Genomic DNA, 15,730 nt, shown 5'->3' with positions numbered 1-15,730 from the left:
TTCAAGTATCTGAGCACCCGCATCCCAGCCTTCCAATGACTCTCATGAGGTTTGTTTGAGAACCTGCTCAAAACACCAACAGCAAAACTGATATCTGGTCTGGTGTTACACAAGTAGATCAGACTGCCGACCAACCTCCTATATCTCCCAATGTCTGCTAGTGCTGATGTATCCTCGACGGATAACTTTGCATTCACTTCCATAGGTGTAGCTATCTCCTTGCACTCGGTCATGCCAAATGCCTTCAAGATCTCCCATGCATACTTCTTCTGAGAGATGAAGATCTTTCCTGGCTCTTGCCAGACTTCAATCCCCAAACAATAGTGCAGCAAGCCCAAGTCTGTCATTTCAAACTTAGAACTCAAAGCCTTTCGAGTTTGGTTGATCATATCTTCATAGTCACCTGTAATAAGAAGGTCGTCCACATATAGGACAATCACTATAGACTTTTTACCATCCCTGTAAACATACAAGTTAGCATCTGAGGCACATCTTTTGAAGTTTAGGTTTAAAAAGAACCTATTTATCCGCTGGTACCATGCTCTGGGGGCTTGTTTCAGCCCATACAATGCCTTCTTCAGTTTACACACTTTGTTCTCAGAATGGGGGGCCTCAAACCCTAGTGGCTGAGCCACGTACACCTCCTCCTTGAGGTCACCATTTAAGAACGGTGACTTAACATCCATTTGGTACACTGGCCACTTCTCATGGGCAGCCACTGCAAGTACCGTGCGAATAGTGGTCATTCTGGCAGTTGGGGCAAATGACTCTTGAAAATCAAACCCTTCAACTTGTGAAAATCCTTCGGCAACCAGTCTAGCTTTGTACTTTTCTAAGGTACCATCAACCTTGTACTTTACCTTCCAGATCCACTTGGTGCCAATAACCTTCCGCTTTGCTGGTCGATCCACTAGCTCCCAAGTGTCATTCTTCATTATGCTGTCATACTCCGCCTACATAGCAGCCTTCCATGATGGATCTGTAAGTGCTTCTTCTAAGTCAATTGGCTCCTTTACTTCTCTCATAATCTCAACCATCAAGGCCATATTGACTATGTGAGAAGAAGCCCTCCTTTGCTCCTCTATTCTCTGAGACTTCTTCGGTCCGTCTGCCTTCTCCTCAACAGATGCAGGCATAGGATTATTGTGGTCATAGAGCTGCTTCACCTAGCGCGGCAATGGCTTTTCCGGTGGGGTGATGTCAGGTTGGTGAACTTTTTCCTCATCATCTGAAGATGATGCTTCCTCCTCCTTAAGGATAGAGATAGCTCTCGGGACTGGTTCATAGTGGACTACTTCTTCGCTTGATGATAAAGTGGAAGAACTTGCCTTCTCCTCCTCCACTGTATGCGGCTCCTCCTTGAACACCACATCACGGCTCGCGATGATCTTCTTTGCCTCTTGGTCATATAATTTGTAAGCCTTCTGCTCATCACTATAACCCAAGAAGATACATTTTCTGCTTTTTGGTTGTAACTTGTTTCTCTTCTCATCTGGAACATGTGCATAACATTCACATCCAAAAATTCTGAAATGTGAGACAGATGGTTTCTTACCAATGTAAGCCTCATGAGGTGTTTTTCCCTTGAGAGCCTTTGTATGGCTCCGATTTAGAATGTAGACTGCAGTATTAACAGCTTCAGCCCAAAAATGGTTAGGCAATCCCTTGCCCTTTAGCATGCATCTTGCCATCTCCACAATGGTGCGATTCCTGCATTCCACAACACCGTTCTGCTGAGGTGTGTGAGGCGTCGTCAATTGACGCTTGATCCCTTTGCTCTTGCAAAAGCCTTCAAACTCCTTTGAGTTGAACTCACCACCACCATCTGTTCTAAATTTCTTCACACTTTTCCCTGTTTCATTCTCAACAAGTATTAGTCATTCTTCAAACTTACCAAAAGCTTGAGCCTTATCACAAAGGAAGTACACCCACATCTTCCTACTATAGTCGTCGACAATCAACATAAAATAAGAAGATCCCCCCAAGGCCTGTGTAGGCATCTTACCACACAAGTCAGCATGCACCAACTCTAGAGGAGCCTGTGCTCTATTCTTGCTTTCTTGTGGAAATGCCTTTCTTTGTTGCTTGCCTATCATACAAGCTTCACATGGTTCCTTCAATTCAGTTATTGTAGGTAGGTGAGCAACCATACCTTGCTTTTGCATCTCCTTCAATACTGCAAATCTGATGTGTCCAAACCTTTCATGCCAAAGCTTACTTGTGCCCACTCCAGCGGTGGCTGTAAGAGCACTTAGCTCATACAGGTTGTTCCTTCTTTCTCCTTTGCCAACAATTGTGCCAGCACTATCAATAATTTTTGCACCTGTCTTCTTGAACCTCACTTCATGACCAAGATCAGTTATGGCAGCAACTGATAAGAGATTTCTCCTAATTTTGGGAACATACAACACATTTGAAAGCTTTTTGACTTCACCATTTGCAGCAACAAAAGAAATAGTACCTGTGCTCGCAGTAGGGCATTTAGCATCATTTCCAACCGTCACAGTGATGGATTCTTGTAGAGGCTGCATAGAACTATATAGACCTTTCTTGTTGGTCATGTGACGGGAGGCCCCACTATCCAACACCCAAGAGTCAGTGGTAGATTCTTCTTGCGCCGAGGAGCACACTTCTTCAATGGTCGCCATGAATAATTCCAACTCTGCTTCAGCCGTATTGGCTGTCTCTTTCCCTTTACTTTTAAGGGTACCATTCTTTTCATCTGCCTTCTTGACACGACAATCTGCAATTGCATGTCCTTTCTTCTTACAGTAGAAGCACTCTCCTTGAAACTTCTTCTTGCCGCCCTTCTTCTTTTTGTCACCATCATTTTTGGTGGAGGAAACACCTTTTCCTTTTGCATTGGCAGAGAATGCAACATGTCCATTGTTGCTTCCTTCTCGGGCTTTCAGCCTCAACTCCTCCTCCATTAATAATGCACAAAACTCCTCAAAAGTCAAAGCTTGAGGTCTCGTCTGAGTATTAAGGGCAGTTACTAGTCCATCAAACTTTTGTGGACAAATCCAAAGACACCTCCGAGCTAGCTCTTTGCTAGTCTTTTGTATCCCAGCACCAGCCATCTGGTCGCAGAGATTCTTAATCCGAGTGATGAATGCTTCAACCGTCTCTCCTTCAGCAAACTTCTCCGTTGCTAGTTGATTCTCCAAGTTTTGAATCCTTGTTTGGTTTCGTGTTTCATACTGACTCCTTAGTACATTCCAAGCCTCTGACGCTTTGGTTGTATGCTGAATCAAAGTCAAAACACTGTCAGAACAGCTTGTAACTAAGGCACACAATGCATCTGCATTTCTTCGTTTCCAAGCTCGTAGAAGATCTGCATTCGGAGGAATCATCACACTAGGATTTGATGGGTCGGGGGTAGGCTGTGGTTCTGCATCAGTCCCCAGCACAATCTCCAGAAGCTCATAAGAATCAAGGATAGTTGTAATTTTGAACTTCCACAAGGTGTAGTTTGTACCATCTAACTTGCCTTCGCTGAAGGTTGGTGGACGAATCCTCAGTGTTTGAATAGCCAGTACAACAACACCACCTCCTGCACCGCTTCCTAGAGTCGACATAGTTTCTCTTTGCTGTTGAAGCCTTTGCCTCTTGCACGCTCTCCGATCTCTAGAGCCCCCTGGGATCTGATACCATGTAAAATATTACACGGCGCAGTGAACAGAATCTGAGAAAGAGATAGAGAGTACACAACAGATAAGAGGAGAATCAGTAAATTCTTTAACTCCAAACAACTGATACAAAGATGGCTCTATCCACCCGTGCGCTTCCACTGTGTGAAGCTTAGATGGCGATCTAGACAGAAGATAGGTGAAGAGCTTAAGGCTAGCTGGAACAACAACTCTGACTGGGTGAAAGATGAGTGAGTGATGGCTGCGAAGGGGTTTAGCTTTTATAGCCCGTGAAGGTCATTACGTCGGCCTGCTGACCGACCTACCATATGAGCCTCCACTAGTCGGCCAGGGAATATTCCAAGGAATATTCCCTTTACCATCAGGCCGGGGGCGCTACCCCCAGACCCCCGCCACGGGGGCCGCTGGCCCCCCTGGGACCCCCTAGCCAGGGGCCACTTTTTCCGCCCTCGGACCCCACAATAGGGGCCCCTTTTTAACTCCCTTACACCGCAACTCGATGCAATGCGCCTCGAGTTGCTACCAGCTTAACCACTTCATCTAACCCAAAGATTAGACCCACAATGGTCACCTTTTTGCCATCTGGTCACGTAGACCTCATCTGATATACAAGTCTGGACTCCACCAATGTCCGGGCTCACACTTGGCTTCTCCTCATAATGGGGGCCTTACAACTTTGAGCACCATGGATCATTGGTAGCACCTAATGAGGGTGGGGCATTGATCATATCTAACACTTTGAGATTTATTCAGGATATGTAGCCCGTGAACAAAGTGACAATCAGGAATGTGGGAACAGGTCCAGTTGTGGATGAGTTTGCTAAGGCTTTTGCAGGACGAGCCATCTATTCTCTAGGTGACTTGTATTCTGGTTATGATCAGTTTCAGCTTGGCTTGGAAAGCAGGGATATTACTACTATGCGGACACCTATTGGTCTTGTGAGGATGTGTACCTTGCCTCAAGGTGCCACTAACTCAGTTGCTCATATGATGAATACTATGTATAGAGTTCTACGAGACTATATTCCGTAGTATACCATGCCTTTCCTAGATGATGTGCCTATTAAGGGTTGTGCAGAAGAAGAAAAGAATGAGAGTCTTGATTTGCGAGGATGTAGACAGTTTGTGGCTGAACACTTGGTTGCTTGTGAGCAAATATTGACATGATTAGAGGAGGTGAACTTGACTCTTTCAGGGCTGAAATTTGTCTTTGGTGTTAATGAAGTCATCATAGTTGGGCATATGGTTGGTTATTATGGCAAGAAGCCATCACCTGCAAAGGTGGATGCCATAAGCAGGATTGCAGAGTATTGCTCGACTACTTCAGAGGTGCGGAGATTTGTGGGAGCTTGTGTATTTTACATGATTTGGATTCCTCATTTTTCTCACATAGTAGATGTTCTCTATCACCTGCTTCGAAAGGGGCGGAAATTTCATTGGGATGAGAAGCATTCGAAAGCCATGCATAAACTCAAGAAGCTGTTGCAGTCAACTCCTAATCTTCACAAGGTGGATTATCAGTGTGGACAGCCAATCATGTTGACAGTTGATACTAGACCTATTGGCATAGGTTGGACAGTGGGACAGGATGATGCTGATGGAAATAGATATGCAATCCACTTTGGAGCTAAAGTTCTTAATGAGCGACAGAGGAGATATCTGCAGATTAAAAGAGAGTTGTGGGGAGTAGTCACTGCACTGCAGTGTGATAAAGGGTATTTTATTGGCGCTTCAGTTGTTGTGGAAATAGATTGTTTGCCTTTGCTTGGCATGATTACTAGCTGTTCGACTCCAGATATAGCGATGCTTCGGTGGATTGCCTACATCAAATCATTGAATCCTGAATTTCGACATATAGCAGGAAAAGATAATCTAGTTGCTGACATGCTGTCTAGAGCGAGATGTGAGGATGAGGAGTCAATGCTTGCAGAAGATGATGAGACAGAGTTTGCAGCTTCTGTCCTTGTTCATGATTGTCATGTATCTACTATTGAAGCCTTTATTGAAGAACTCTATGTTGATGAGTGGCTGCAAATTGGACAGTATCTAAGTTCATTGACTCGAAGAGCTAATTGGACAGATGATGAATTCAAGAAAATCAGAAGAAAGGCTTATGGGTATTTCTTGAAAGATGGTTTTCTTTGGAAGCATCCAAAGAAGAGATGCGGCTTACCCTTGAGAGTAGTTTGTGAGGTAGCGATGCAGATACAGATTATGTGAGAGTTTCATGAGAGTTCATGGGCTGGTCATAGAGGTGTGTGGGCTACCTATGAGAAAATCAAAGAAAGATACTGGGGAAAGGGATGTATAAAGATGTTTCCCACTTTGTGGAGACTTGCAGGGACCCTCAGCTTTACTCTTTAGTGCGGCATCATGATGAGTTGCATCCGACCTATCCACTATGTATGCATTATAAGTGGGTGGTAGACTTGGTTACTTTGCTAGTGGGACTTTGGCAGATGAGGTATCTGGTCTTGGCTAGGGAGGATCTTACAAACTATGTTAAAGGCAGATCTTTGCAGACGAAGACCACCACTACAGTATGTAAATTCTTGTTGGAAGAAATATTTTGCAGGTATGGATGTATAGGCAAGATTACAGCTGATCGTGGAGAGCTAGATGCAGACGAAGCTAGAGAATTTTTCTCACGGGTTGGGATTAAGTTGGCTCTTACTACTGCTTACAATCCAGAGGGAAATGGCAAGAGTGAAAGAGGACATCCGCCGATAGTTAAGGCATTGGCAAAAGCTTGTAGAGGTCAGATTGGAGATTGGCTGAGATTACTAACTTTTGCATTGTGGGCAGACCGCTCTACACATAGCGTGACTACTGGATATATGCCTGTAGAGTTGATGTATGGGCAAAAACCTGTCATGCCTACAGAAATCTGTGCTCTCACGTGGAGTGCTCTTCCGTGGCATGAGAATTTATCAAGGGAGGAGCTTCTAGCTCTTCGGATTCGTCAACTAGAGAGAAGGTCAGAAGATGTGCAGCTAGCAGTTGATCGTTTGAAGGCAGCCCGACTCAGAAACAAGGACAGGTTTGATTTGAGGCATCGCTTGCAGCCTAGAGCCATAAAAGAGGGAGATTGGGTTCTAGTCTACGACAGTAGCCTAGAGAATCAGCATAGTAGCATGAGAAAAATGGTTCAAAGATGGTTTGGACCATATGAGGTGAAACAGGTTTTTGACAAAGCTACCTATGAGTTGGCTGAATTAGATGGGATGGTATTGAGGGTGCCCATTGCTGGAAAATGAGTCAAGATTTTTAAGAGAAGAGAAGATGTATTCACTTGAAGCATTGGCAGAAGAAGAGCAGGTAGAAGAAAGTCTAGCAGAAGAAGCAGAGAATATGGATGATGAAGTTGATGGAGAAACATGTCTACTAGAAATTGATGAAGGACTGGACCTGTTTGTGGACTTGGATGATCCTGGATAGTTGGCTCATCCGGAGGATGCGCAGGTTTAGAGGGGGTGGATGTCGTGCTGTTGCGCATCCGAGCCGTAAACACCTCCATTTTTTTTGTGCATTTGTGTTATCTTTTCACGTGTGATTCATTGTGTGTGATTGATTCATTAAGATAATCTGTCCTTTCAATACCCGCATCCAATGTACATACTCCACTTGTGTGTTTGTGTTTATGTGCGTTTCAGTTTATATGCATGTTGTATGTGTGACAGAAAAATATGAAAAACTGATGCCAAAGGACATTATCAAGCTGATAATTTCAATGATGATCTCCAAGAAAAGTGCAGGAAATCGTGGAATCAAAGGAGGCGGAGTAGAAGTTAACATTAATAAAGATTGATTCTTCCCTCCTGAATATGCTAGAATTCGCCATGCCAATGAAGTCAAGATTGCAAAGAAAGGAGGGGATACGGAGAATGTGGACATGAGGCAAATGGAGGAGATGAACTAGAGAGCTTTGTGACATCGAAGGTCATTGAAGCATTGAATCAGATCGCGCTATCGTGCTATTCTTCTGATGCTTGTGGTTCATGTCATCCATGGCTGAACTTATGGACCTTGCTTCGATTTGATCACAACGGAAATCCTTGCTACATCTGATTTCAAAGGTTGGTTATAAATTGGTGCATTTGATACCATGGATTCATGGGAGAAATCATTAAAGTAGTAAAAGAGAAGGCTTTCTGTTTTGAAAGTTGGAGGGAAAGATAGAAAGCTTTGTACTTTCAGAATAGCCTTACGAATGCTATGTTGAGATTGGAGAGGGAAAAAGTTAGGAAAAAGGGGGATATTTTTGAAAGGCTATGAATGGCGGGCTGCGCCCGGATTAGAGACAGACAGAGCTTAGTCGACAAACTCGAATGGCTTGTTGACGGAGTGAGACACAGAGAATGCTCAGTTGACAAACTCAGAATGATTAATGGCTTGTGAAAGGAGCGAGACACACAAAATACATAGTTTACAACTCAAAATCATTAATGGCTTGTTAACGCACGCACGCTCGAGAGAGAGAGAGAGAGAGATGAGCATCGTGCCGAAGGTGACCATCCAGGTGATAGCGCAAACCATTGGCATCAACAACCTGCCCGATGATGTCGTTGCTGCCCTTGCCCCTAATTGAATATCGGATTCGGAAGCTTATGAGGAAGCAGGTGTTCGTGGCCAACTGAAGGACTCCCTAGGAACATGGGATTTTAAGAGCAAACGTCAGCAAGGAGGCTGTAGCCCTGAAGGTCAGTGCCGGGCTTATATGTTTGCACTAGCTGTAACAGAGGAGCTGGATGAGTGGCTTGAACAGCATGCTCGACAGTGAAGATGGTTTACTATTGCGAAGGCTCTCGAGAATTGTCAGTATGAATGGATGAAGAAAGTCCTGGATAAGTGCATCCTGTATCTGAGTGGTCCAGCATCCACACAGATCTGGTTTTCAAGAACCCTGCTGATACTTCAAGTCTAGATTCCAGTACCCATGCTTTATTTCCGGCTCAAGGACAGTCTCGTTGACCCACTTGAAGCTTAAGTTATGTGGCACTACACCAGTGATGAAAACCCAATGGCCTGGCACGATGCTAGATGATGCCCCATTCCATGAAAAAGGCCAGACGAGTATAGCAAGACGATGAGCTTTAGCATTGCTAGCATAAATGATCTGCAAGCTCGGCCATCGTCATTGTTCTCGAGGATACACACGAGTCTCATCCCCTGATCATTGAGCAAGAACCGCTGAAAATCGCTTCAATCTCCTTTAATGGATTGCTTCTGGACAAGGAAGAGACAGACATCGCTGGCAACTTGAAGAATTGTAGGGGGGGGAAACTTGACATGAAACTGAACAAAGTAGACATTGTTGGAACCTTGAAACACCATATTGGAGAATATGGGAATTTCCCATAAGTTTGGGACACATGGTCAAATCTTTGGATTTGTTATAACTTGAATACTATAACTCCAAATTGAGTGCTCTATAGCTCAATAGATTCCATTTTTCAAGCGCTTTCCAATGATAGGTCACATCATATGGTTTTGAGAAACTTATGGGCATGTTATCCGAGTGCCACCTTTTTAGTATTCAAAAAATGGGAATTGGGAGATTCCCAAACTCACTAATATCGTGTTTTGAAGAACTGTACAAACTCCAGAACATTGTGACAGGGTCGCTTAGTACATTGGAATGCTATCAAAAGTGGCTTTGAATCAGACCTTCTTATTGGTAATGTTCTTATTGATAGGTATGGTAAGTGTGGAAGCTTGGAAGATTCACGCAGTGTTTTCGATCAGCTTCTGAACTGTGACGCAGTGTCATGAGGTGTAATCATTCCAGCATATTCCAGATATGATCAGCACCGTACTGCGGGGTGCCCATGTTGTCGTCACTACAAGATATAGACCTTATAGCGACGTTTAAAGCGACGAAAATACAAACAACAAAATTTGCCCCCGTCGTCGGAAAAAGCGTCGTTATTGACGACGCCATGGAATCGTCGCTATTTGCGTCGCTATATGCGTCGCTATTTGCGTCGCTATATGCGTCGCAAATGCGACGCATATAGCGACGCAAATAGCGACGCATATAGCGACGGTTGCAGAGAATTTGCGACGCTGATAGCGACGACAATAGCGACGTCTGCAGTAAATTTGCGACGCAAATAGCGACGGTAACAGAGGAAAAAAAAATTTTGTGGCAGGGCAGCAAGCTGCCCTGCCACATATAGCACTGTGTGCTGTATGAGAGCCATACAAAATAGTTTCTGCACTGCTGCATACAAAGCGTTTGCAAACAAAAAGAATCTATACTGAAATCATAAAACTGATAGATGAAATAAATACATGATATCGCATAAAATGCGATTGGTACAATCATAAAACAATATCACTAATACATAGAAAATGTCTACATAGATCGGGCGACTAAAAACTAAAGGTATGTGAGCGCTAAGGATCCGAGGGCGAGCTACAAATCGTCGTCCCCCGAAAGCTCGTCCCTCTGCAAAGGAGCATCAAACGGATTCTGCAGAAAAAGAAACAACATATCAATCCACCATACAATAATGCATTCAAATATCTCATGGTAACTACGGACATGAAAGATGAGAGACTTACTGGGCCGCCGCGTCTGTACAATCGGTCGATCAATGATCTGAGACCGTGCCTCTCTGCATATTGAGTCCCAAGGCCTTGCGGATCACGATTTGTAATGGAGTGCTGCAAAGAAAACAAAATGCTAACTGTTAGAAATATGATTGTCAGTACAAATAATATCTCAAAAAAACAAATAAGCAAAACAAAAGAGAAACTTACAAAGTCCTCCAAATATGTCCTGTGGCCGCCACTCCCAAGATGATGTACCGATCCGGCCTCGATTCGTGCCCTCGCCGCCTCCCGCTGCTGACTCCAACGTCCTGGCGAATTTGTAGCCTCCTCCCTCAGTCGGCGCCAGTCCTCTGCATCTAACCACTCGGGCTTTGGAGCCCCACTCTTGATTGCCTTGCGTGCGTCGGATCGTCTATGTGACATGTATGCACGCATGCAATCCATCATCCAGCCCGTAGAGAATCTATCCACTGCGGCTGGCACCGGGAACTCCTCATGCAAGGATGCTACTATGTACTCCTTGCTCCCCTCCGGTATGTTCCTCCAATGATCCAGGACGTTGTGCCGAAAAACTTGTTGGCACAACTCCCTCATGCGAGCTATCACCCTCCTCCCCTCATCATTCATGATGATAGCTCCTGACCTGCCATCCACTAGGTATCCATAATCCCTAGGAGTGTGCCTCGTATGGGCCCTCTCCCATCTCCGTCCACGCTCCTGGGCATATCCAGGAGACCCCTGAACATCCGGTGTACCGACGGGGGTACCCTCTCCCGGAGTGCCACTGAAAGGGGTGCCACCAGAGGGGGTGCCACCAAAAGGATTCACACCATCCATGGCGAGACCGAATGGGTTCACACCATCCATGGCGAGACCGAGCCGAAGATTCCTTGGCTCTCGCGCAAAGCCTGGGAAGGTAGAGTCAATGTGACTCCATGCGCGCGAATCTGCTGATATTCGTTGCACTCCATCCGTAGACCTATTCTGCACATGCCACGTTGTCAAGCTTGCCATGGCAGACGTGCGAAACATGTGGTTTATGCGGGGGATGAGCGGAAAGTGTCTGAGGACTTTTTGAGGGATGGTCTGCCCTTGCAAGTCCTGTCGATACCTGTGAGCACCACACTTTGGACATGTCTCCATAGTCTCGTATTCATCTCGAAACAATATGCAGTCGTTGATACATGCATGGATGTTATTGTAGTCCATGCCAAGCTTCCGTAAAACATGTCGTGCATCATCACGAGACTCAGGCATGGTGTTTGCAGGTGGCAATATATGATATTTCAATAACCTGAAAACATCATAAAACACCTTGAAAAATCCATCCATATTTACAATAATACTGTTTAAAAAAAAAACAATGAAGTCTGTATGCAAGGTACCTGAATAACTCAGTCACACTCGTATCGCTCCAACCGTATTTCGCTTGCACACTTAAGAGTGCAAGCAATGTCTTCAACCGAGATACTCGGCACCCATCATATAATGGTATGGATGCTTCCTCTCTAAGCGGGTCAGATGTCTCAACATCCATGGGAATCAATGCATCGATCATTGCCTCCATCTCAGGCTCCAAGATTGTAGGCAAGTCGGGAAGGTTGTCTGTCTCCTCTGGCATTGACGATATAGATGGGCCTTGCGAGTGGTCTATTGGCTCCTTCCATCCATCCATCTCACGTCCATGAACTCTTCTAATTGGCCGCAAAGGGTGCACTCCCCCTTGGGTCGAGACATCACCCCCCTGGACACAAAATTTGCCAACAAGACCCAATCTTATTGTGTATGGTTTTCAATTAGCTTGAGAGTACAATGCATGAAAAATGCTAACTTGAAAATACCGTTTGCTGAAAATCTGCAATCGCCTGATCAATAATCTCAGGTTGAAACTCGCCAAATCGTCGTACGTGTTCTATAGACAATCGGCGTTTTCGTCTAATTGCCAACTTGCATTGAGAGCAAGGACATGGGACACGCTGATTAAGATACGACTCGCGGTCTTGAACAATAGGACCTTCTTCGTTTGCCATCTTATCTACATTACAGCAAACGAGGCTTAAATGGATAGCTTTTTGGAGATGTACGTCAACTTGCAAGTTGACCATAAACCTTGCATTGTATATAGTAGTCGAGAGATTTTCCGATGTTATATCTCGGCCTTGTATCATGCTCAACGATTTGTTTGTCCCGGTAGATAATTTTTTGTTATATCTCGGCTTTGAGTATAAGTAATCCATTTTAAAATTAATGCGCGCCATCTATGAAATTTTACAACTATAGTAATAAAATTTATTTCAATCAATTCTACTCATAGTCATAAGACCTGAGAGAAATTATCCTATACTCAATTTAAGGGATCTCCACTTCTATAACAATAATTTTGGGTTAATTTTGATGAAGTACGTGGCCGTATGCAAAGCACATTGCATACCATTATCGATACGTATATTATCTTAAATTTCATTCCCTTCCCTCTCCCTCTCCCTCTCCCTCACCCTCTCCCTCTCTTTCTCTCACCCTCTCCCTCACCCTCTCGTTCTCTTTCTCTCCCTCTCTCATTTCCTCCCTCCTCCTCCCTCTCCCTCTTTCTCCCTCTTTCTCCCTCTCCCTCTCCCTCACTCCCTCGCTCCCTCTCCCTCCCCCTCCCTCTTTCTCTCCCTCTCTCATTTCCTTCCCCTCCCCCTCCCTCTCCCTCTCCCTCTCCCTCTCTATCTCTCTTTCTCTCTCATTTCCTAAACAAGCAAAAAATAAAGTGATTTAAACATCCTCCAAGCAAAAGGGAGAGGGAGAGATACAATGCACTCTCCCTCTCTTTCTCTTTCTATCCCTCTCTCATTTCCTTCCCCTTCCTATCCCTCTCACTCTCTTTCTCTCTCATTTCCTCTCCTAAACAAGAAAAAAATAAAGTGATTCAAACATTAAACAAGCAAAAGGGAGAGGGAGGGAGAGAGAGAATGCACTCTCCCTCCTTCTCCCTCTCTTTTTCTTTCTCTCCCTCTCCTATTTCCTCCCCCTCCCTCTCCCTCTCCCTCTATTTCTCTTTCTCTTTCTTTCCCTTTCCCTCTCCCTCTCCCTCTCTTTCTCTCTTACTCTCTCGTTTCCTCTCCTAAACAAGCAAAGAAGAAAGTAATTTAAACATTAAACAAGCAAAAGGGAGAGAGAGAGAGAGAGAATGCACTCTCACTCTCTTTCTCTCCCTCTCCCTCTCTTTCTCTCCCTCTCTCTCCCTCTCCCTCTCCTTCTCTTTCTTTTCCTATCCTAAATAAACAAAAGAGAACGATTTAAACCTTCAACAAGTAAAAGAAAGAGAGAGGGAGACTCACCAATGAGATATGGCGAGCGTGGGCGGCTTCTCTTTGCAACGAGGGCTCCTCCTCTCCTTCGCGAACAACGACGGTGGCGGTGGCGGTGGCGGCGGCGGCGGCAACAAGTCTCTTCCTCCTCTTCTTTCACAAAGCCTTGGCTCTCTCCCTCGCTCTCGCTCTCAAAAGGCGAAGAAAACAAAATGAAAACGGCGCTCTGGTTTCGGCCGCGCTTTTTTTCCCTGTGGCATCGCTATATGCGTCGCTATTTGCGTCGCAAATGCGACGCAAATAGCGACGAAAATAGCGACGCATATAGCGACGCCAATAGCGACGCCGATAAACGCCGTCGCTAATCGGCGTCGCTATTGCCCCAGTCCCTTGTAGTGCGTCATCATCCTCACTGAATTTCTGTTGATCTAGCTGTAAAGGCTTTACAAATTGTAGAGAATGTTCTATCTTGGAAGATCATCAGACGTTGGCTTACTTTGGATGGTTTTGAGGAGCTCTCAAACATGGCAGTGACTTTGCATTTACAGTTCATAAAGCATGTGTCATCCCATGAGCATGTGGTAATAACAGAATAGTTGCTAAGGTTTATAGGTATCACTTTTAGCATTTCAAGGTCACGCAAAAGATATCAGAGTTGGCTGAATCTTCCCTTAGAAGATCTAGTTGGAATTATAAACTTTGCTGAAATTTGAATGCTGAGAACAGCCTTGAACTGGTGCTGAATGTTGGGCAGACTTATGGTTGATTACTCAATGATTAGATCGAGAAAAGGCTCAGAATTGCTGACCAGTAGAACTCTTTCCAGCAGAACTCTTCAAGTCTCTTCAAGCCTATGTGCCAAAGGCATAACTATCTTCAAACACCTGAATGTAAAACAGTTTATGAGATACTACAGATTTTTCTCAGCATGGACCTCATGTAATTTACTTGACAAGGAATATAGTGAACTTTGGTATCAAAAATTCGATTTCTTCTTGTTAGCCTCTTTCCTTGTTGCAACTTGAACTCCGTGTTCAGCAGCCCTTACAAGAAATCTACGACAACATGGGATGCTTAGTGCATTGACAATCTCCTATTTGTTCAATTAGCAACCCACTTGAAGTTGGTAGACATAGTGTTTTTCACAACATACACTATTGACACCATTAGAAGTTGGCATTATTATGATGATGGCACAACAACGATCCTTAGAAGAATGAGTTTTGATACTTTCAAAACGGAATATCTCCCCTTGTGTAGTGGTTTGAAATATGAATTCAGAGACATTGAAAAGAAGGAAGTAGAAGAGATGTTGGCCAGAGAATCCTCTAGAGACTGAAGCCCCCCTCTGATTCTATTCTATTGAGTACAGACAACTGATTGGATCCAACCCCTTGATGAATGACACAATCAAGAGGCAAACACTAGAATGAGTCTAAAGGAACGTGAAAAGAGAGAAGACAAGAATCAAGGCCGAGAATGAGCTTGTAGCAGAAGCCTCATTCAACGCCTTAAAATCACTCTTTATAGAAGTCCCCATGGCGACTCAAGGTCCCCTTCCTAGTCAGGTTCATCATAGAAATATTGATGATAGGCCATCAAATGTAGTCCCATTGCCAATTTTGAAGGGAGAGTACAATGAAGACCCTGATCTTCATGTAGTAGAGTTTATGGTAGCATGTGTGATTAACAATGCCAAAACCCCCAAGCATTGGTTAGCAATATTCCCCGCCACTTTCAAGGGCACATCGTTTCAGTGGTATGAGGGACAAGCAATAGGAACTTTTGGCACATGGGATGACTTGAAGTTGGCCTTCCTCACTAAATTCAGGCGTAAAGGTTTTGAAGAACGGATGTGAGAGGAGTTCATGAGTCCTCTGGAGAAAGAGTAGAAGCTTATGTCTCGTGAATGGAATCCATCCTGAGGAGAGATGGACCAATCATCATTTGGGTGAAGGTATCCAAAAAGGAGTGTTTCTCAAAGGCCTACAACCAGAAGTTCACAAGTTCGTGGAATTGAGAAGACCAGCCAATCTGCAAGCTGCAGTGGAAGGTGCAAGACTGTATGACGAAGTTGAAGCAAGGTTGTCAATGACCTCAGGGAAGAGGAGTCTTACCTCCTCCTATACCAAGAATTGTATATCCACCAAATGCAATTCTAGGGAGAGTTCCCTACCCCTACCCCTAGATGCAAATAGTGCCACAGTACAATGCACCTAATCCACAATG

Source organism: Lygodium microphyllum, chromosome 6 (genome assembly GCF_053477565.2).
Source record: "Lygodium microphyllum isolate KBCC chromosome 6, Lygodium_microphyllum_v1.1.10, whole genome shotgun sequence".
Lineage (NCBI taxonomy): Eukaryota > Viridiplantae > Streptophyta > Polypodiopsida > Schizaeales > Lygodiaceae > Lygodium > Lygodium microphyllum.
This window is presented reverse-complemented; position numbering follows the sequence as displayed.